The sequence below is a fragment of the Ipomoea nil genome, unplaced genomic scaffold (genome assembly GCF_001879475.1).
Source record: "Ipomoea nil cultivar Tokyo-kokei standard unplaced genomic scaffold, Asagao_1.1 scaffold1735, whole genome shotgun sequence".
Taxonomy (NCBI): domain Eukaryota; kingdom Viridiplantae; phylum Streptophyta; class Magnoliopsida; order Solanales; family Convolvulaceae; genus Ipomoea; species Ipomoea nil.
The window spans coordinates 191,330-216,347 of record NW_017618163.1 but is presented as its reverse complement, the minus strand read 5'-3'; the positions used below and the strand labels follow the sequence as shown (position 1 = coordinate 216,347).

The following is a 25,018-nucleotide window of genomic DNA, read 5'->3' as shown; positions in this document are numbered from 1 at the left end:
CACTTTGGTTATCGACTACTAAAGTTGCTCAATTTAATTCCTAATTATGTAATTTTTACCTAGAATGGCCCCTCGACTATTAGAATTTTACCACTTTAGTCCTCGACTATTAAAATTTTACCTCTTTGCTCCTCGACTCTCCCAAAAGGTCCCCAAATCCACACTAAACTTACATTTTAGGTTAACATTTGCATAGTTGAAGACTTACAAATTGAACAACTTTGGTAGTTGAAGACCAAAGTGGTTAAATTCTAATAGTCGATGAACCATTTTAAGTAAAAATTACATAGTTTGGGACTAAATTGAGAAACTTTGATAGCCGGAGATATATCAAAGTGGTGAAATCCTAATAATTGAGAGACTATATTAGGTAAAAGTTGCATAGTTAGGGACTAAATTGAACAACTTTAATAATCGAGGACCAAATTAATGAAATCCTAATAGGCGAAAGACCAAATTGAGTATTAACTCTTTTTGTTATGTATAATAAGATTCCAATAAATGGGAATATGGGATATTGGATAATAGGTTACCCCAATAGTCTCAAACTCTCAATCCACCATCAAACAATTAGATCCATTAAAGTAGACCAGGTATTGGTTCAAATCAGGAAGCAATAAGCACGCTTATTTGCTTAGGATTGAATAATGCCGTCAAAGATACGTTGGGAAGTTCATTTTTAATAGAGTAATCAATTGTTATAGTGTGGACCATGGTCAAATACGATTGTCAAATGAAATTGTAGTAGAATTGAAATGGGTTTTGTGCTATTAAAATGATATTATTGTGCGTAGAAAGTGAAACTAAAAAACAAAGCTCATGCAATACTGTATAATGCCAGATGAAACTGTAGTAGAATTAAAATGATACTTTAGTGTTGTTATAATGAAATTAGTGTGTGAAAAATGAAACTAAAAAAAAAAACTCATAGAATAACATATATTGTCAAATGAACATGAAGTATAATTAAAATTATACTTCAACGTTACTATAATTAAACTAGTGTGCGTGAAAAATGAAACTACATACAAAAATAGATCTCATGCAATAACGTATATTGTCAAATGAAATTATAATAATAAAATTAAAATGATACTTTAGTGTTCCTATAATGAAACTAGTGTAGGCTGAAAATGAAACTAAAAAACATAGCAATATTGTCAAATGAAACTAAAACACATAACAATATTGTCAAATGAAACTGAATTGTAATTAAATGATATGACATCGTTTTGCTTTATGGTCCATGCTGTTACAGTAAAAATTGCCATTATTGCATGGACCGTGGTCCACACAACTATGTGGACCACAGTCCAAAAACACAAAAAGTACATTATTCTAACTTATAAAATACATTATTCTAACTCATAAAATACATTATTATAACATAAAGTACATTATTCTAACTCATAAAATAATTGATCTTACCCCAGAAATTACATTATTCTAACACATATAAAGTACATTATTCTAACTCATAAAATATATTATCTTACCCCAAAATGTTTATTATTCTAACGCGCGCACAAAGTAATATTTTTTTTAAAACATCAAAATAATATCGTTTTAGACTATGGGCTGTGTGGACCACGATCTAAACAATAATTTGCCTCAAGTTAATCATCCTTAGCCAATTGATTAAACGACATATCAAATCAACTTTGAACGGTTTAATTGGCATGTAATTGGTTTAACTATACATACATACATACATACATACATACATACATACATATATATATATATATATATATATATATATATATATATATATATATATAGGGATGCACTCAGGTGCGAATAAGTGCCCAGGAAGGAATATGCGAATAAATAAGCGCACGACACGTGTCCAGATCTAATAACTTAAAAAAAACGCGGTGGCATTTTCGTAAATAATTGAACATCGAAGTGGAATTAAAATAACTTACAAGTGCACCTACTTTCACCTATAAGTGCATGTAATTTTGTCTTGTTAGCATTCACTTCCCGCAAACATTCATGCACTTGGGTGTGCTTATAACTATAGGTGCAACTATTTATAACTATAGGTGCACCTACTTTCACCTATAAGTGCATATAATTTTGCCTTGTTAACATTCATTGTTCTGAGTTCAGCGGTAGTAATACCCCTGAAAACCACCCGCAAACATTCATGCACCTAGGTGCAACTACTTATAACTATGTGTGCAACTACTTAGAACTATAGATGCAACTACTTATAACTGTAGGTGCACTTAGTATTGATACTCGATGTAAAATTTTACTTGCACCTATAGTACATTTTACATGCACTTGTAATAAACATTTTACTTGCACTTCGATGTTCAATTATTTACGAAAATGCCACCGCATTTTTTTTTTTTTTTAAATCAGTGTTTCTCATCCATTAGATCTGGACACGTGGACGGACAGAATCCATTCCTATTTCGCTCCTGGGCGAAGCATTCGCACCTTAGTGTAAAATAAAAATATTTTGATATTAATATTTTTTTTTAAGTAAGTAACAAAAAAATTCATAAGTTGACATTATTTAAATTATTTCAAACAAATTTGATTCGCTAGAGAAAGGGCTTGAACCTTTGACCTTGTGGTTAACAGCCACACGCTCTAACCAACTGAGCTACTCCAGCAAGAATTATTTATTGTTAGAATAGCTTTTTTTGAATGACGAGTTAGATGAAGAAATATATATGGAACACCTTGATTGTTTTACAATTTTAGATTAAAAAAAAAAGAAGAAATTTTGTAAATTGGTAAAATCATTGTACGGTTTAAAACAAGCGTCTAAGAAATGGTATGATACAAAAATTTTGACCATGCAATGATAACTAATTGGTTTAAGATAAATGAGAGTGAAAAGTGTGGCTACATGATGGATAAGGTGGATGATTATGTCATTCTATGTTTATACGTGGATGATATACCCATCGTTAGTAACAACGATCATATAATCAAATCTACCAAAATCATGTTAAATTCAAAATTTGACATCAAGGAAATGAGTTTGGTAGATTTAATCCTTGGGATTATATATTAAAATCATTAGAAGATCGGATTGACTTATGTTAAACTAATCTAGTTATATTGATAAAATTCTTAGAAAATTTAACAATAATGATAATTGGATAGGGCGCTATTAGATACTGTTGGACAAAATTCTTGTATATTCTGTAATACATTTGAGATACAACAAAATATACAGAAAAATAAGGGAACAAAAACTGGATCAATCATTTGATATCTTCAGGCATGTAATCACTTTCCTATAAACTTTAAATCTCCCTCATATAAAGTAACAAGCTAGGTTCAAAATTTAATCTTATAGGATAATACAATAAGATGAATGGAATTCTTAAGTTGCTTTGTTTGAGAATTTTTGAAAATAAATTTCGGTTAGAAGTGCACAACGGAAAAATCTACGGATTTGGCTTCTTCTAATGATCTTGTTCCTCCTCTACGCCACTCAACTCGAGTAAGAGAAGTTCCTTTACACCTTAAAGATTATCATTGTTTTCTACTATTCTCTCTTTACAAGAATCTAGTTCTTATCGTGAAGCTAGTACTAACCCTCTTTGGCAGAAAGCAATGTTGGAAGAACTTCAAGCATTGGAGAAAACTCATACTTGGGACCTCGTAGAGCTCCCTTCAGGTAAAACTCCTATTAGATGTAAATGGATCTACAAGATCAAAACTCGATTGGCTCTGTTGAGTGGTATAAAGCTCGGTTGGTCGCTAAAGGCTATACTCAAGAGTATGGCATTAATTATGAGGAAACATTTGCTCTGGTTGCTCGTTTGACCTCTATTCGGAGTCTTTTGGGGGTTGCTGCAGTTAAACATTAGCCTCTTCTCCAGATGAATGTTAAGAACGCCTTTCTCAATGGCGAACTTGATGAAAAAAATTTATATGCATTCCCACTTGGATACTCTCATAATTCTCAACAAGTTTGTCTACTTCGACGTGCGTTATATGGACTTAAACAAGCGCCTCATGCATGGTTTGCAAAATTCAGCTCTACGATTGCACGATTTGGTTTCACTTCTAGTCCTCATGATTCTGCTTTGTTTGTTCGCCATACTAACAAGGGTGTTGTTTTCTTCTTACTCTATGTAGATGATGTGATTATTACAGGTGATTATTCCATGGCTATTTTTGATGTTGAAAGTTATCTTAGTCAACACTTTGAAATGAAGGATTTGGGACCTCTTAGCTATTTTCTAGGTTTTGAAGTTTCTTCCACTTCTGATGGCTACTATTTATCTCAAGCTAAATATGATGTTGATTTACTCTCAAGGGCTAGTATAACAGATTCTAGTACTGCATCTACTCTATTGGACACAAATGTTAAATTAACACCTTTTGATGGTACACTCCTTGCTGATCCCACATTATACAGGCAACTGATTAGTAGTCTTGTTTATCTTACAGTAACTCGCCCGGATATTTCTTATGATGTTCACGTAGTAAGTCAATTTATGGAAGCTCCTCGTACGATTCACTTTACTGATGTGCTCCGCATCTTACAATATGTCAAAGGTACTCTTATGCATGGTCTTCATTTCTTTGCGCACTCCTCATTAACCTTGTCTGCCTACTCTGATGCTGATTGGGCTGGAGACCCTACTGATCGTCGTTCAACAACTGGTTATTGTTTCTTTTTAATTGGGCGACTCACTCATTTCATGGCGAAGTAAAAAAAAATAAACATTCACTTCTCGGTCTAGCACTGAATCCGAGTATCGGGCTCTTGCCAATACTACTTCTGAATTAATTTGGCTTAGATGGCTACTTAAAGATATGGGTATTAAACAATCCTCTCCTACTATTCTTCATTGTGATAATCAGAGTGCAATTCAAATTGCTCATAATGATGTGTTTCATGAACGAACCAAACATATCGAGACGGATTGTCATTTTGTTTGCAAACATATTAAACATGACACTGTTCAGCTTACTCATGTTTCTTCTGAAGATCAATCAACAGATATTTTTACTAAAGCTCATCTCCCCGGAAGATTTCAGTTTTTTACTTCACAAACTCAAGGTGGGATGTTGGCTTCTACTATCCCACCTTTATTAGTATAGTTATTATTATGATTTATGTTATGTACATTATGTAGTTTAGTATGTTTGATCTAGTCTTAAGCCTATTAATTAGGACTCTCTTCTGATTGTATTATTGTACTTGAATACTGTTAGTGAATTGAATTATCGCTTCCACTCTCATTTGGTATCAGTTAGCCGTAGGAATCCTCTCTCCTCCCCAACCGACATTCTCCTCTCTTTCAACAATGTCGCAAAGCTCCTCTGAGCGTACCCTCACCGCCACCACCATCTCTTCTCCAAACACCAACCCAAAATCCCTCAACAGTGCACACAACTTTTTGTCACTCAAGCTTACCAACCGAAACTACCTTTTTTGGCGAACACAGATCATCCCGTTCCTTCGCGGCCAGGGCCTTCTCGGGTACGTGGATGGCGAACACCCTCGCCCGTTGCCGGTCTTGGAGATCCCCGCCGGCGAAAACTCCGACGACGCCTTCTCCACCGCGATGAATCCAGCGTATGGCGCATGAGTGCAACAAGACGCCTCCATCCTCTCGCTGCTCATCTCCTCCATATCTGAGGAGGTCATGTACTTGGCCGTTGGTCAGACCACCTCTCGCAGCGTGTGGAAGGCGGCGGAGACTGCACTCGGATCATCAACGCAGGTAGGGTGTCTCAACCTTCTGGGGCAATTCTAGTCCTTAAGGCAGGGAGATAGCACACCATCGGAGTACTTGGGCCGAGCGCAGCTATTAGTTGAAGACCTCGCACTTGCCGGGCGTAACATGACACTAACGGAGCAGAATCTGTTTGTTTTCCGGGGGGCTGCGGCCGGAGTTCCGGGCGATGGCAACTTCCCTGGCGGTCACCGGCACGCCGGTGTCGATTCCACAGCTGGCGAACTATTTGCAGGCTCAGTAGTTCATCAATTCGGATGATTTTCCGGCTGGGTCGCCGGCGATGACGGGTGGCTCACCCTCGGCTTTATATGCCGGACGAGGCAGACGACAACAAGGTGATGGTGGCAGGCACTCACGTTGTGGAAATCAGCGTGGTGGACGCGGTGGTCATGGCCGAGGAGGTGCACCACGATGCCAAATCTGCAGATCGCAAGGGCATACGGCCGCCTACTATTACCAGCGGTATTCCGAGCCCCCACTGTCCCAGACGCACGTCGCCGTTGCAGGTGAAGGCGGTGCAGCTTCGGAGGTCACGGCGTGGTTACCGGATACCGGTGCTTCAACGCACGCCACTCCAGATTCCAACGTGATCGTGAATTCCGAGGACTACCACGGTGGCGATGTTCTCCGAGTGGGTAATGGCGCAGGTTTGGCGATCTCAAGTGTTGGTCATGCATTAATTCTGTTTGTTTCGAAGTCACTAAAGTTATCCAATATTTTACATGTCCCCGAACTATCTGTATCGTTGTTATCTGTTAACCGCTTCACTAATGATAATAACTGTTTCTTTGAATTTCACTCTACGTTCCTTGTTGTGAAGGACTGCAAAACTCAGGCGGTACTTCTTAAAGAACCTAGCTCGGGGGGCTTGTACACGTTGTTGGTTCCAAGGTCTCATTATGCTTTGTCACAGCTCATGCTTCTTCCGTGGTCTGGCATCAGCGTCTGGGTCATCCACATGGTCAAGCTCTCCAACGTGTCTTACGGGAATGCCCGGTTGAGTCCAATAAAAATGTAGTTTCCAGTTTGTGTTCCTCATGTCAACTTGGGAAATCGTCCCGATTTCCTTTAGATAGAGTAGCAAAATCGAGCAATAATGTATTAGACCTTGTTTACACGGATATTTGGGGCCCCGCACCAGTTCTTTCTACGGAGGGTTGCCGTTATTTTGTACTCTTCGTAGACGATAACACCCGCTTTTGTTGGTATTATCCTCTACGACTCAAAACCGACATTTATAAAGTGTTTGATAATTTCCGGGCTATGGTAGAACGTATGTTTTCACGTTCTATCAAGTCCATCCAGTCTGATTAGGTGGGGGGGGGGGGGGGGGGGGGAATACTTTCGTTTACATAAACTCTTCACCTCGTTAGGGATGTTCATAGACAATCCGGTGCCTATACCCACGAACAAAACGGGCGCGTAGAGTGCCAGCAGCGGCATATCGTCGAGACCGGCCTAGCTCTAATGGCCCAAGCGTCTGTCCCGCAACGATATTGGGACTACACGTTTGAAACCGCAACTTATCTAATAAATCGCCTACCTTCTTCCTCATTACAGTTTGATACACCCTATTCCCGTCTATATCAGTCTCCACCCACTTACACGTACCTACGTGTGTTCGGTTGCCTTTGCTTTCCCTATCTACGGCCCTATAACCGTCATAAAATAGAGTACCGGTCAGCCCCGTGTGTCTTCTTAGGTTACCCACCATCTTTTCGGGGTTATCGTTGCATGAACCTAAACACCGGGAAAACTTATATCTGTCGCCATGTCCGCTTTGATGAAACTAACTTCCCTTTTGCAACAGCTATTTCTTTGCAGAAAACGGCCCAGCTAAGCAGCCCTAGTTCACCTTAGGGCTCCGCACCCATATTTCAAAGTGGTGGCCGTGACATACCGGCACTACTATCACCTGCAAACCCGGGTGCCCCAACTCGTCCACCTAAGAGACGAGGGCCGAGCCTCAACAGCGGGCTCATGTTATGCGGCTCTGACACATGACACAGGGCACTGGTGAGCAGTTTCATGCACTGACTGTGTCCCCATCTACCGTAGACCCCACTTGCTATTCCCAAGCAGTCGGGCACCCACAGTGGCGTGACGCTATGGACCAGTATTTCAATGCGTTGTTACATAACAACACCTGGTGTCTAGTTCCCGCTACTCCCAACATGAACGTTGTGGGGTGCAAATGGGTCTTTCGCACCAAGCGCAAGCCGATGGCACAATTTAGTGCTACAAGGCCCGGTTGGTAGGAAAGGGGTTCAATCAGGTAGTAGGTGAGGACTTCTTCGAGACATTTAGCCCGGTGGTCAAGCCGACCACGGTCCAGATATTACTCTCATTTTCCATATCACGTGGCTGGACACTTCGTCAGTTGGATGTCCACAACGCTTTTCTAAACGGACACTTGGCAGAGACGGTGTACATGCGACAACCTCCAGGATATGAGTATCCTGACCACCCTGATCACGTTTGTCACCTGCAGCGTTCCCTATATGGGCTGAAACAGGCACCTCGAGCTTGGTTCAAGCGCCTGCATGATTTCTTACTTCTTACAGGTTTTATTGCTTCCAAGACGGATGTCTCCCTCTTTCATTATTCCGCTGGTGATTCCCAGGTGTTTTTACTAGTCTACGTGGATGACATCATCATGTTGGGGAATGACACTACCTTGGTCGACTCTCTTCTTCAATGACTGGCATCTGCATTCAAAATCTGGGATCTTGGCAAACCACATTCTTTCTCGGTATTGAGACTCTGTCCACTCCAGACAGCATGATTCTCACAAAACGGCGCTATATGCGTGATATTCTGCAACGGGCAGGTATGACGGACTGTAAGCCACTTGCTACCCCGGCCTCCGTCACGCAAGCTGTTAGTCAGTCCACTGATCCTTTTGACAATCTGACACAGTATCGCCGCCTAGCCGGTGCCCTACAGTACCTCACTATTACTCGCCCGGATCTGTCTTATGCCGTCAACAGACTCTGTCAGTTCATGCACACTCCCACTGAAGAACACTGGGGGCTAGTTAAGCGTGTCCTCCAGTATATCAAGGGCACGCTCGACTATGGTCTGCGCTTCTCCTCTTCGTCATCCTCTGACATTCATGCCTATTCAGATTCCGATTGGGCTGGCTGTCCCGTTGATCAAAAATCCACCAGCGGATATGTTGTGTTTTTGGGCTCGAATCTAGTCTCTTGGGTCTCCCGCAAACAACGAACTGTGGCTCGATCTTCGACGAAAGCGGAATATAATGGGCTTGCCGATGTGTGTGCTGAGGTCACCTGGGTCGTGTCTTTGTTTCAGGATCTTGACCTGAGTCCTTCTACTGCGCCCACGCTGTGGTCTGACAATCTGGGCGCCACTTAGCTTTGTGCGAATCCAGCCTTTCATGCACGCACCAAACACGTCGAGGTTGATTATCATTTCGTCCGGGATAAGGTGTCAGCCGGTGAGTTTCAGGTCCACTTTGTGTCTACCAAAGACTAGCTTGCGGATATCTTCACCAAACCGCTGCCAGCAGTGCGCTTCAGGAATCTTCGTGACAAGCTCAATGTCGTGTCACACCAACCTTGCGCATGAGGGGGAGTATTAGTATAGTTATTATTATGATTTATGATATGTACTTTATGTAGCTTAGTATGTTTGATCTAGTCTTAAGTCTATTAGTTAGGCTCTCTTCTGATTGTATTATTGTACCTGAATACTGTTAGTGAATTAAATTATCGCTTCCGCTCTCATCACCTTCAGTTTGAGAAGGGGGGGGGGGGGGGGGGGGGGGGGTGTTAACATATATTCTCGCATATATTTGCATATATTTTACATTTATCTTAGCTATGTATTTTTGGCATTAGTATAATTCTCATTTATTGTTTTTTCCTTTTCTTTTCCTTTTAGTTTGTATATATAGGAGCTCATTCTTTGTAAATATATGCATGTAATAGTTGTGCTCTTACTTCAAATGAGATCCTACAATTTAGAACTCAACACTATCCAGGCTAAGATTACTACGCCTTATCGAGCTCCTCTCGTTCTCGACCTACTCATGTGCATTCTAAGCCAACCCACATAGTTTTATTGGCCTAATTTCTCTATATCAACCCATCAATCCGTTATTTCAACCCAATAATGCACTTGCCCTAAGCCCATAGAAATCCAACACCATCATCGGAACCAATATAATTTTTTACTATAAAATTTTTTGGTGACGAGATAATTATATTGGATAAATATACCAGATCTAACCCGGAAGCATTGAGTCATAGAGTGTAATACCGTCGTTGCCATCAAATTCAAAAGCAATATTGATGGGGTCCAATAAATTCATACCTCAAAACCTTAGTCAATCAATATAAAATCATCGAAACATTTTAAAATTGAGAATCATCAAAATCAAACTCGGAATGGAGTAGTTCATTGAATTCAGATGTGAGGAAGTAGTTGGCAAATGGCAACATAATGGCGGGGGAGTTGGGGAAGGCATTAAATTTGAGAGGTTGAACCACATGGCATAGTACAAGCATGCGTTATTGCGTGGGCGGTAGCTTAGCTAGGCGTTGAGGCCACTTTATTTGGGCGTATAGATCGTAGAAAAATGCGACAATCTATCATTCAATGCAACTACTTGTTTCTATTTATAGCTGACCAAACTCTTGTTGTATATATCTTGAATTGCTAGCTGTTAGATTCTAGTTTTCAATCACCCCCCACGTGTCCTTTGGAAACATAGCTTGTACTCTACTCACACGTCGCCTTGATTCTATGGTTCTACCCCACTTTATATGTTTCAAGTTTTTACTTTGTCTACAAAATTTAAAAATCTTCCTCCTTACATTGACTTGGTAACAACAATATTATAAGTTCAATTCTCATTGAGAGAGGTTTAATTATTATTATTTTTTATTTGAGCTGGTCAATTATGAGTAACCTAAACTGATTTACAGGTTTAGCTCCTTGTGATCCTTTACCAATTAAAATCACAATGTGAGTTTATTTAGTGTACACCCTCAATAGTGAAGGTAAGTTTCCTCATCACTAAAAAAAATAAAATTATTACTCCCCGTAAAATGACAATATTTATTATTATTTGAAAAAAAAAATGATGTTTTCAATATTTAAGTTTTACTTGTAGTGTATAATCAATTTCTAAGTTAGTAAAATTGTTAAGTTAATTTCTTAGTTTTCGCTTAAGTGATGTTTTTTCTTAATAAAAAACAAAACAAAGCAAAAACAAACAAACAAACAGTGGGGTGCAAAATTGCGCTGCCACGTGCATCACTTGTGCCGACCATGCGACAGCCAAGGGAGACTGGCGGGCTAAGCGTCAGGCGGCCCCGCCTCACGAGTATAGTGCCCCCTAGCTTGTTCTACCGGCGTAACCAACACCACTCTACTTGGGCCACCCTGATTGGTCTCCTCAGCTCATCAACACCTCCATTCTAAACCCCCTTAGGTCAAGATATTCTCAATAAAATAATCCTTAGAAGTCAGGGCCCGAACAATACTACTTAAAGTAATTATCATTTGCACCGGATCAGTCCAATTAAAGAACAAAGTGTTGTCTATATTAATTAAACTTTGTCTTTAATAATAATAGATTAATAGGTAAAATTTTCAAATTTAAATTCGAATATACAAATTCAATGAAAGAAAGCACCAACCGGGACAAACGTACATGATGATTCTTACCCATCATATAGAGCAGTTAACATTGATAGGGTCATTAGAATAATTCAGCGTTAGTTTCCTATCTTTTAGCTCCTCTCTATGTATATATATATAAAGTCTGTAAACTCACTCTCTGAAATACATTGAAATAAACACTTTATTGAACGTTCATATGGTATCTCTCTAAAATACATTGAAATAAACACTTTATTGAACATTCATCCATCATACTTTAAATTTGCTCTTAATAATATGTGAGATTTTCACATATAAATTCGACTATACGAATTAAATGAAATCCAGCACCGGTACCAACATAAATGATCATTCTTACACGTTATGTTGTCATAACTATAAAGCACACATGCATGTTATGACTTTAAATGCATACGCTATATTCTTCAGCCAAAAGGTTGTAAATCACGATAACTCAACAGCTCAGTAGGTAGGATCAAATATAAATGAGCACAAAATAAGCTCCATAGCTTAGCAGTTAGGGTCAAATATAAATGAGCACAAAATAAGGTCCACATTGCCGATGTCAACTCACTTTAGACATAATCCTGCACTAATATTGTCGAGGTTTGAACATTAGTCTCTTCTCCTAAATATTGCCTATCGAGCCAATGAACAAAGCTCATGTAGGCTGCATACACTATATTCTAAGTGTACATAGGGATGTCAATTTAGCCCGAACTCGGTGGACCGACCCGATAACACTAAAACCGACAGGGCAATAACCCGAACGGACTAACTCGATAAAAAACATTAGTTCGATGAACCTGAAACCGATAAGCCCGATAGGGCTAGCTAGATAACTCGAACTATTAAAACTATTCTTTATTATAGAAGTGATGTGAAATCTAACATACATAGAATTTATATGGGAGTTTATGCTTAGTATTTTTTTTTTATTACATTTTAATAAAATTTTAATAAATATATTACAATATAAACTATTTTTATAATAATAAATAATGAAAAGTTAAAAACTAACTGTAAATATTATGATACCACTCCCTGCCCCGCCCCGTCCCCGAATAATTATTATAATTAAAATAAATAAATAAATAAATAAATAAATAAATATATATATATATATATATATATATATATATATATATATATATATATATATATATAATTTAAATTAAATCTTAGCTTAATTTTTTAGTTTTTTAAAATTAAAAACTACACTAATTTTCAATTTCCCGCCAGGAATGGGGACGGGGAGTATACTTCCTGTCCCGCCCCGTTGTCATCTCTACTCTAAATATGGGTACTTACTTTTAGTTTTTAATTTTATTTCAGACGGTTCAACCCGCTCGATTAACCAGACAATTCGAAGTTTAGAATTAGGGCCAAACCAAACCCGAAAATAAAATGAAAAAAATAATCGATTAGTCCGAACCGATTAGCCAGACAACCCGACAGGACTAGCCCAAAACGAAGTGGGCTGGCCCGATTGACATCCCTAAATATACATATGACATGATTTTATTAAGAAGTTTTAAAATCTTGTTATATTTGACCATTTTATCTAATTTTCTATTTCGAGTGACCAAATTAGTTAATAATTGTCAAACAAAATGACAACTTTATATTCAGAATAATTTACTTGACTATTATGCACTCATGTTCAATAATATAGAAAAGCAAATTTAGTTACCAGTGATTGAAAATTATATCGAAAGACTAAATGTGGCAAAGTTTTAAAAGTCATGAGATTAAATAGAAAAAAATTAATAATTCAAGACTAAATATGAAAATAATCTAATAATTGCAGGACCAAATGTAACAAAAATGAATAATAAAAAACAAAAATAAAAATAATTTAATAGTTGTGGAGTTAAAATAAATAAAAAAAAATAAACTTTTTTATTTCGAGAGACATTAATTATATTCTCGTAAATATATGCATTTTCTTCAAGGATTCTGTATTGATGGGGACATGGGGTAGACGAGGCAGAGAAAAAAAGGGGAGAAAAAATATATAAAGAAAAAGAAGAAAAAAGCATATATAGATGCCACACGACAAATTGATATAAAATTTAATAATACTTCGAAAAATACAGAAAATATTACGATATTACAATAAAAAGAAAACGTATTATTCTTTTAACTTATTGGTTTCTGTAAACATCCCGGCGAAAGCGTTCATTTCTTCTGGTCGCCGTCGGCAGCGGCGGCGTCCTCTTCAAAGGCGGAAACGGGGTAGGAGCGGGAGAGGCCAGCCGGAGTTGAGAAGTTGATTTTCCCTGCGTCAGGATCGGGGATCGAAATATGAGTAAGCGTAACCCAGAGTAACAGCTCCTTACTCTTGACGCCGGTGAGGTGCTTCAGGCGGCGGTCCTCCACGAAGGCGGTGACCTCGGTATCATACCACACAAGCTTTCCGATCTTCTTGAACTTGTGCTCCTTCGCCTTCTTCTGCTTCATCCACACGAACCCGGTCTCGCGGTTCCGCCCCACCTCTACGTACTCGTCCAGCGGCAGCAGCCCTCTCGGCATGTGGATCTCCTCCAGCAGCTCCAGCGATTTCTGCTTGCACACCGCCGGATCGGTGAACACCTCCGCGTTTTCGCGGTGGTTCACGGCGGTTTGCTGCGACGACATCTTCAATTTGATTGTGGACTGGAGAGGAAAAAGGTTAAAACGTAAAAGGGATTCTCGTCTGAGAGATTATAGGGAATGAATTTGGGAGTTTACTGGTATTTATAGTGGCTAGTGGGGCTTTGTCAAGTTACTGAAAAGCCCTTTTTTCAGATATCTTACAATAAGATAAGATATTAGATTCTCAAAAAATAAAAAATAAAAAATAGTAGAATAAATAAATTATTAAATTAATAACCACCGAGTGTTATTTATTTTTAAAGAGTTAATTCCATTTTTTGTCCTAGATTTATAGGTGTCTGTCCACTTTTAATCATTTTTATCAAAATATCCCTTTTTTGTCTTAGAATTATTATTATAAAAAAATTGTTGAATTTCATTAAATACAAGGACATTTCGCTATTCAATTATGAATTTTTTCAAAAAAAAAGAAAAACATAAAAAATATAAAAGGTCAACGCACTTTGTATTAAAAGATCAAAATGCCCATCAATTTAACGAAATTTCAATGATTTCGTTGATAGAGGACCAAAACTGGTCATGTCACAATAATACTAGGACCAAAAGAGAATGTGTTGATAAAAAAGGATTAAAAGTGAACTGACACCTAAAAATCTAGGACCAAAAATGAAATTAACTCTATTTTTAAATGAGTTAATTCTAAGAATGTTGCCTTAAATATTAATATTTATTAATTTTCCTTTCAAATTTTTTATTTGATCATAAATGGTGAATTATTGATCTTTATCAATTTTTATTATCGACTCTTAATTTGATCATAAATGATAGTTTAATTATTAATTTTGTCCAAATTTGATCCTAAAGTGTAATAATATATTTATAGTGGCCAGTGGGACTTTTGTGAAGTGAATGAAAAACCCTTTTTCAGATATATAAGGTATTAGTTAAAAAGAAAATAGGGAAAATGGCACTTTTTCCCCCTAAGTTATATACTTATAGCACTTTTCCCCCCTGAATTATTTAAGTGGCTCTTTTCCCCCCTGAAATATTAAATGGACATATTTACCCTTAAAATAAATATTTAAAGTAAATATTTCATTTATTTTTATTCTCCAACAAATTATTACTATCATTTGGTTCAAACAAAACAGATACTATAGCAACCAAACCAAAATATTTCAATTACAATTTATAATCAAAACGCGATATTTAGAGTTTATTAAAATCGCAGACCGGAATGGACGATTCATGTTCCGAACTGAAAAAATAAAATACATTTATTGTTGAATTTAGACTATTTTAAAATAAAAAAATAAAATTTTAAAATAAAGACGGTTCAAAATCGCGAACTGGATCCGGGATCGCCGGTTCACGGTTCATGATCCAGTTTTTTTTTTTATTCTTAAATTTAATAAATTGAAATTCAAATATTGGGTTCTTGATCTAAATCATAACTGAAAACTTTTAATTCGATTGCTATAGTGTCTGGTTCAGTTCGAACCGAACCGTGGTAATCGCTACATATACACAATAATTTGTTAGAGAAGTAAAATAAATAAAATGTTTACTTTAAGGGCAGAAATGTCAATTTAATATATTAGGGGGAAAAACTGCCACTTTTAAAATAATTGAGGGGGCTAATGTGCTTACATAAATAATTGAGGGGGAAAAAGTGCTATAAGTATATAACTTAGGGGGAAAAAATGCCATTTTCCCAAGAAAATAATTCGCATAGACTTATCTCATTAGTTTAATAGATTGTATTTGGGAGAAAAAATTAAGATTCAAACTTCTTTAATATGTTGTATTTGGGAGAAAAAATTAAAGTTCGAACTTTAGCAGCGACAGTGTGAAGATTATGTCCAAAATGAACAGAGCATCGATATTTGACCCTGCCAGCTGAACCATTGAGTTATCGTGATTTAGAATCTTCCAAATGCTCTATCTTTGATTACCATAATTTACATTCTCCCAAATATAACAAGGGGTGTTCTTTATTTTTTAAATTTATCTTCAAGTTTTGGGTACAAGGAGAGGTGTACTCCTTTTATTTCTAAAGCATTTTATATTCAACGAACTACATTTTTTTTTTTTTTTTTCTTTGAAAACAACGAACTACATTTAAATATAAACTTTTCAAAAAAAAAACATTTAAATATAAACACGTACAATGCTAAATACCGCCTATGTTGTTCATTATTCATTAACAAAATCAGCTCTCTTTTTTCTTTAATATTTTCTTGTAAATTTTAAATTTTATTTTATGTTTAATAGTATTTTTTAATGTAATTTTTAAATATATAAATTTTAAATATTAATATTAAACTTAATAGAAAAATTAAATTATAAATAACTTCAGAAAATAATCGTTAATTGGACGAGACACATCAAATGAGATGGAGCAATATATTTTTAATAGTAACAATTTTTGTCCACTGGTATTGGATTACTCCCTTATGTGGGAGGTTTAGGTTTCGAGCCTTGTAGGCGTAGTTTGTATGGGTACCCCTTTCCTTTGTAATAAATAGTAACAATTTTTGTTAGTTTTTTTTTTTTTTTCTTTTTTTAAAACCAACCAATCAATAATTGTATTAATGAATCAAAGCTGCAATAGAGTCGGGAGGGATTGAAACCCAATGTATAAACTGGTCCTGAGTAAAAGCTAAAGAAGCTAAAGTATGAGCATGTGAATTTAAAAGTCTAGAAACGTAACTTAAAGTGCAATAATTAAACGAAGCCATGGCCTCCCTACATTGGTCGACCACAACCCCAACATAGGATAGAATATTCGCTGATTCCTGGCGTAGAACGTTCCGTAGCTCCATACAATCCGTGAGTAGGTCCACCGATGTTACATCTTTCTCCAACAACCAAGATAGAGCTTCTTTACATGCTAGGGCCTCCGCCATAAGCGGCGAATAACAAGGCGGTAACCTTCCGTTTTGTACTGCCGTAAACTCTCCGTCCGATGAGAGAAGGACAATACCGAAGGTAGCCTCCCCGGTTGCGTGTCGGAACCTTGCATCCACAAAGCATTTGGGCCTGGCGTGACCACCATTCGGTGCTGCCGGAGCCGTCTCGGGCTGATGAGGAGGGCACTGGTTGGCTCTCCTGAATGCACTTAATGCCATGACTGCCCTCTTCCATGCGGCGGCGGGTGGAGGGAGTGCGCTATCCCACACTGCGGAATTGCGGCATCGCCATAATTGATACATGACTGCCACCATAAAAGCACTCTGTTCCTCTGTTAACATTGCAAGTGCACTAGTTAGCCATGCTGAGAATAAACCGGTAATGATATTTGTTATAGGTAGCCCTGAAACATTCCAACCAAGTCTAGAATATTCACAGGTAAATAAAGCATGCATAACATTTTCATTAGCCAAACCACACATTTGGCATGTTGGTTCCACCTCCGCTCTCTTTATAATCAAATTATTAGTTGTAGGGAGAATATCACAAGTTACTCTCCACGGGAAGGTTCTCCATCATTATAATTAGTTAATTGTCATTATATAGAAAAATTTAATTGAAAAGTCAACCAAAAACAACGTAACACATTAACTAAGATTTTTATCATTGAATTACACATTACATTATTTACATACAAACCAAATACAACGTAACACATTAACTGAGATTTTTACCATTGAATTACAAATTACATACATATAATTATGTAATGATCACATATGTATAATGAGATTAGAATATTTTATTTAATTAATTTTTTTAGATGTTTAGTAGTATTGCTTATTGAGGTTATAGTTCCAAGTCCTACTCTTATAGTTTGAATAGAATTATCTACATATACACACACTACAACTCATGAAGTATTGGATATGTAATAGAATAAATTTTAGGGGTGTTTGGTAAATAGTTGTTAGTTGATTCGGTTAGTGGGTTTGACTAGTTGATAGCATTAGTTGATTGTAGAAAAGTGTTTGGTAAATTAGTTGTTAGCTGATAGCTGATAATTACATGTAAAATGATTTTCTCAAAAAGCTTATTAAAAAAGCTACTTTGAGCAGTTTTTTGAATTTTAGCATTTTGGAGCAACAAACTGTTACAAAAAGCTAACTAATCAAATACTTATATTGGCTATTTAACAAGTCAAACAACTAATAATGGTCAAATAAGTTAAAATTAGCTGATAAGCTAACTATGTTACCAAACAGGGCCAAAGTGTCAAATATTCTATTGAACTTATTATTTTTTTGCAATTAGATTACTAAATTTAAAATGTGTGTAATTGAACCATTAAAGAACTAAAGTACAATTGGGACATTTTTATGATTTCTTTAAGTCAAATTTGAGTTGAAAATTTTTAAAAGTATTACACATATTTTACTTGTTTGATAATTCAATTGCACACGTTTCAAGATGATTGACCTAATTGTACAAATAGGATAACGTTGAAAAGTTTAATCAATTATTTGCAGTGTTGCAAAAATCGCGCCTAGGCGCTATGCGGTGGGAGGCCGCGGCGAGGAATGGCCTCGGCGGCCTCTTCCGCGGCCGGCCGGTTCGGAGTTTTTTTTTTTTTTTTTTTTTTTTTTTTTTTTTGTTGAAAATGTGGGAAAAGTTCCTGAAGGCATAACTTTTGACTCGGTTGTTCGATTTGGACAAAATATTTTTTCAAATCGCGTATTTTTTCAAGATCTATACACCGCAAATCGCGATTTGGTCCACTAATTTCTCAAAAAAATGCTTCTTTAGCTCTTAATTTTAGTTTTATATATATATATATATATATATATATATATATATATATATATATATATATATATATATATATATATATATAGATGGTTTAAATAATCTTTTGAACAATTTTACAACCACTTTCGTAAATAGTTTCTAAGAAATAACTATGGAAACCTTATGTTTTATTAGTGAATTTAAATAATTTTTAATTTTTAATTTTTTTAAATAAAAAAATTAAAAAATTAAAAACAAATCGGCGTTTAAGCACCCCTTGACGCCTAGCGTGTTTTGCAACCATGCTTATTTGACATTTTTTTCTTAATCTTTTAAAGAGTTACATTTTTTATTCATTCGAAAAACGAATTTAAAAATACATACCTAGCTACTCAAACAATATTATTCACCAATATATTCTTAAATTATGATGTATCAGTATCATTGCCTTAACTAAGTCCTTCAAAGCGAACAAAGTAATATACTGATGGGAAATGTATCAATTGTATTGAATGAGTTGATTACAATGAGTACAGATAAATGTGAATATATACAAAGAGGAATCACAGGATGACTGTATAAGGAGTTATAAACTGACTCAAATACATAGATTCCTAATACTCCCCCTTAAGGGCAGGGTATACTAGTAACTTGTAACTTGTCTCTAAGGAAAGAAAATCTAGGACCAGGTAGAGCTTTTGTAAATATGTCTGCAAGTTGATCCTTGGTTGAGATGAAGTTGACTTGAATGTCTCCAGAAGTCACTCTATCTCGCACAAAGTGATAATCAATTTTTACGTGCTTGGTGTGTGCATGAAAGATTGGATTGACACACATATAGGTAGCACCTAGATTGTCACACCATAACTTTGGAACAAAAATACCTGGCATCTTTATTTTGTGCAGCAAAGAAATAATCCATAATTCATCAGCACAAACATATGCTAGAGCTTTGTACTCCGCCTCAGTGGAAGATCTAGCAACAGTTCTTTGCTTCTTACAGACCCAAGAGGCCAAGATTTAAGATCAGTCCCCAGAAAAACAACAAAACCACTAGTAGACTTACGACCTTCAGGACAACCAGCCCAATCAGAATAAGAAAAAGCATGAATTTCTCTTGACATTGATTTTCGTATACGCAACCCAAAATCAACTTGTTACAACCCAAAAAATAATTTTCCTAAATTATATTTTATAAATTCCAAAATAGCCATTTTCACTCTTTCAAAAATTTTATTTCGAAAACGGTGTTTGAATTAAATATTTTAAATTGAGTTTTAAATAAATTCAACACCGAGAATATTCTATTTCGAAAATCATAAGTTTCGAATACATTTATGTACCAAGTTTTGATCCAAAAAGTCAATCTGAGTGAAACCGGAAAGGAACCTGTGAAACCTGAATTAAGTGTTTTAACTAGAAACTATTTTTTTTAGAAAATCTATTTTTTGACCCCAAGATATTCAAAATCATCTTTTTAGACTATGGTCCATGATGCAAGGTGAACCACCAACTTTCTACAAAACCTTTGTCTGATCTATGTTAGAAGCCAAGCCAAGTTACCATTTTAACCTCCACCAATCATTGGCTTCTCACCTAGGGTTTTGCACCCTTTATATTCTCCGCTATTCCATTGTTTTTCCTGATCTCTTTCTTTGCTTCTCCACCCTTGAGTTCTCTGTTAGAAGAAGAAACATTCACAGTAAGTTTCTAAGCCTCCTTCTCATCCATTCATTCCATCTTATTCTTTGAGGTTTTCATCTTCTTTGCTTTCAATCTCTGAGGTTCCTTCTTTGTGTGTTGTTTGTGTGGTTTGTTTGGGGAGTTTAGGTGGTGAAGGAGGTGCTAGCTAAGTAGAGAGGAAGAAGAGATCCACACAGAGAAGAAGAAGAAGCTGAGGTATAAACCATGGACTCCCAAACTACATTTTTATACTCTATTATCTGCTAGATTGTGGTTTAGATGTGTAAAAATGCTAGATAAATGTTGTGGTTGAGCTATTTGTGTGTGGTTGATGGTCTATGATTGTTTTATTGTGGTTTAGAAGTGTTGGTTTGCACCGATTTTGGTGTGCAGGTGAAGAAGGAGGTGTCTGGTGCACACAGAAGGTGCACCAGATCACCCAACGGACCCTGGCTTGGTCCGTTGGCAAGCTCCGTTGAGCAGCGAACCAGGCAATGGACCTTGGCACAGTCTGTTGCCTTGCACCGCGGCTTGGCGGAGCTAAGTGGCGAGGCTTCCCTAGCCCCATCACCAAGCTCCGCTAGGCCAAAAGACTTCTTGGCCGGGCCCTTTGTGGCTCAGCTACGCGTTGTTCGGACCGGGACTCGTGGGCCCTTGAGGCTCAGACACTTGGGTTCGTTACGATGCACTAGATGAAGTTAGTTTCGTTGAATTTGGAGTTTTAAAGCATGATTTATAGTTGATTTTGTTGTGAGAAATGAATGCTCAGTATTTGTTGTGTTCTGTAAATGTTTTACAATGAAAGAAAAATTGAGACATGCGTTTTGTTAATTTGAGATGAAAAGCATGATCAATACTTGATAGTTTTTTTTTATTGAGGAGCATGCCTAAATACTTGTTGATATTTTGTTGAGAAGTTTTGCTAAGCATTTGAGAGATTGGTATGAGTAGTGTATATTTTCATAGTTTACAGAGAATGAGAATTTGAGTAATTTCCAGTAAAGAGCATGCTTAGCTTTTCATGTGAGTAAAGTGCATCATTGGCTCTAAGTAAGCCTAAGTTCTATTTCAAAAATATATATCTATTTTGGAAAACCATTATCTATTTGCATTGAGAAGTTGCATGATGTAACACCCTAGTTTTCAGCATAAATTAAAACCATTAAAGCTTACAAATTAAAGGCGAATCTATCATTAAAATCCAAACAGAGCAGAACTAAACACAAATGTCGGGGTGCTATGCCACATCCAGGCTGGAGAACCTAGATGCACAGGCTACTAACTAAGTAATCCAATCCATGAACATTATCCGAATACAAAAGCGGCACACAGGCCATCAACTGAAGCTAGCCACTAACTAAACTAGGAACCGCAGCTCCGACTAGCGCGCTCACGAGCCAACTAATCTGTACTTGAAAAACATGCGGTATTACAACCGTTAGCGAATAATGCTAAGCAACCCACTCCCACGCATTGAGTAGAATACATATAGATATAAGAAATCATTTTGAGACTTGGGAATACATAATATAGTCCTAAACAACTCTAGCGTTAAAACCAAGAATCAGACTCAAGGCATATTAATAGACTCGACACGGTAAGACGCATAAAGACATCGCATACAATCAAGACCATAAGCCAAGATAACAACTATAACGAGTAACAAGACACAACAAGACTCGCCCATATCCCAACCTTATACCAAGTTCCAACCTTTACGCCTCTCCATCCTTATAACAGTTCCAACCTGTACCTCCAGGCCACCATTATAACACCTCCCTTATCCCTCCGAAGCAGCGCATGCTCCCCTCCAACCAGACCTCCAACAATCCACCAACAAATCAGCACTCCCAGTGGCATTACATAACATGACCTGTGCCTATAACACAATGATCAAGTGGTCTGTGCCTATAACACAATAACTGAGCATTCGCAATGCCAAAACATAACCTGATCTGTGCCTATAGCACAGTAATCAGGCGACCTGTGCCTATAGCACAATGATCAATGCACTCGCAGTGCGTCAAACCACCAACAAATTTTTTCCACCAATTTCAAATGTTTTCAACACCATGGGCAATAGCACGACAATCAAGACTCAACAATAATTACATCACGGGGTTGCTAGGGAAATGACACGACATACGATAACAACACGGGATATCCACTACAACATGCAACCTACGGGAATTAACATAAACCACACGATACGAGTATAGACCACATGCTTATACGCGACTCACAAATCACGTTACGGTACCTAAAATATCATGCTAAACATCACACACGTTAAACGAGACACAATGGGACACGGGGTTCGACCCGCGGAGACCGAACGATCCCGCACTGGCCCGTACCCGCGGGGGGTACGGCGGGATGACAACCTCCCGCCGGCGGAACCTCGCCGTTCCAGCGGGTGGCCGTCCACCCGCCGGCGGCGGTCCATGTTCCAGCGGGTGACCGTCCACCCGTTGGAACCTCCTCCCTTCCCGGCGGGTGGTCAGGTGGGGGTTCGTCCCCCCATGGACTACCTGTTGGAACAAGCTTCTTGGCCAATTTTCCCAACCCAAGAATTCATCCGATTCACCCAAAATCAAGTCCCAAACACGTCCAAACACATACTAACAACAATAGGGACTTGATCATCAAGACTAAGCCAAGAAACAACACAATTAAATCCCAACCAAGAGTACTAATCATGCCAAGACCCAAGAATTAACACACAACGGTTCAAGAACCTCAAGAACTTGATCATACCAAGCTTTAACGACAAGCCCTAAACCTAGAATAACACCCGAGCATGCATAAACCCACCCAAGAACGTTACCAATAACCAGATTCACCACATAAATCCTAAGGAAAAGCTCTAAACGCAATTGAATACAAGATCATGCAATCAATCCCACAAGTTCATCAAGAACATCAAGAATAACAAGAATCCACATCATTGATCCTAAAGACAGCTCTAACAGGGTAAACATACAAAATCACACATTCAATCATCCACCGGAGCCAATCAATAAACAATAGCAAGGAAAATAGGTTTTGTAGGACATAGGTTACCTGGTAGCTTTAATTAAACTTCTCACGATCCCTAGAATCTTTCCTCAAGGCCTTCTCTCTATTAATCTCTCCTAAGCTGGGTGACGGGGGCACTCCTGGTCTGATTTCTGGGAGGGAATTTTCGAGTGTATGAGTGGGAAGGGGTTTCTAAAGCTTTCCAATTTCTTTTATATAGATCGAGGACTCCCAATCAGAATCTGATTAACACTAGGCCCAACTTCTTTATCCTAACAGGTTTTAAGGCTTTAATATGGACAAGGGTCCACGGTCCACCGTGGACCACACTAATTAATTAAGGGCCTCTGCTTACTTAAATTCCTTTTTAATTATTCTTTTCACGGAATTAATTAAACAATTATTCCGAGTCTAAAGGGCGTAACACAGGGTGTTACACATGATATTTGATTTCCAAATTATGAGAAAGTGAAGTTGATTGAGAATAATGTGCATAGCAAAGCTTGCATGAGATAGAGTTTTTTGCATGAGATACATCTATATAATATCTATTGTGAGGAAAATAGTTTTTTTGGAGGCCCGTTAGGACTTTGTCCTTTCAGAAGAAAAGAGAAAGAAAGAAAGATTGAGAAAAGTAACGGACATTGCGAGCCAACAGATTTTATGAACTAACGAGGTCGATATTCCCGAGTTACTAGGTTGGATACTACCCGCCGGGCTTGGAATCCTGGTTAGGGGGTGTGCACTGATTGTAGCAAAAATAAGATGTGAGCTCGGGTGTGTTATGTCGTCCTCAGGGGATTGGGGGATATGGCACACAATACGCAATCACAAGAAACTAGGCACTAGCACTAGGCAATCAACAAGAAGCTAAGCAAACCATAACAAGGATGAGACAACGGAAACTAAATAAAATACCAAAAACACATATGAACAAGAGATAATTACGAAATAATGAAATAGGACTCAAGCTAGGGAGCATTATCATCTAGATGCTTTAACAACCTAAGGGATTAGGGAAAACAAGTAACCAAGGAATCAAGCGGGAATGCACGTAGGTATCCTAGTCTATGAACCATTCTCGTGATTTATAAACAAGGATTAGAACAAGGAATCTCCCCACTTTCGTGGTGAATCAATTCCAAGTCCATCAAGCACACAAAACATCTAAAGCCCCCAATTTCCCCTATTTTCGTAGGAAGAAATTGGGTCTATGCAAGGGGTGGCTTGGATTAATCACCCAACTCTCGTTGAGGCAATGAATCCTCCAAAAACAAGTTAATGAATGTGTACATCAAACATTAACAAGATATAAACACAAAACCTTCACAAACACATGAACCCTAGGTAGTGTTCTTCCCCTTTTTTACAATAATCACAAATCAAGCATCAAGATAGATAATACAACCCTAACTCAAGTCCATAAACTAACTACTCATGATTAAATAGCATAAAGAACACAAAAGCATAAGTAACAAACATAAATCTTGCAAAATAAAGAGATAAAAGGAAGAAGAACTTATGTATTGATAATGGAAGAACAATCTTCAAATGTTGGAATCCAAGCTTCAAAAGTGTTAAGAAACATAAATCTAAGCCTAATCTAACCTAAAAATATGAAGGAGAATGAAAGAGAGTGT

The 25,018-nt window shown here is 37.4% G+C and overlaps 1 long non-coding RNA gene and 1 other non-coding gene across 2 annotated transcripts; one reads left to right on the top strand and one right to left on the bottom strand.

Moving 5' to 3' along the window:
- The first annotated feature begins 1,168 nt into the window (after positions 1-1,168).
- Positions 1,169-20,171, top strand: LOC109191979. The gene is made up of 3 exons (XR_002056016.1): positions 1,169-1,257; positions 6,359-6,361; positions 20,159-20,171. It is a non-coding gene; the product is annotated as an uncharacterized LOC109191979 (long non-coding RNA).
- TRNAN-GUU lies at positions 2,557-2,630 on the bottom strand. The gene has a single exon. It is a non-coding gene; the product is annotated as a tRNA-Asn (tRNA).
- Positions 20,172-25,018: the final 4,847 nt, after the last annotated feature.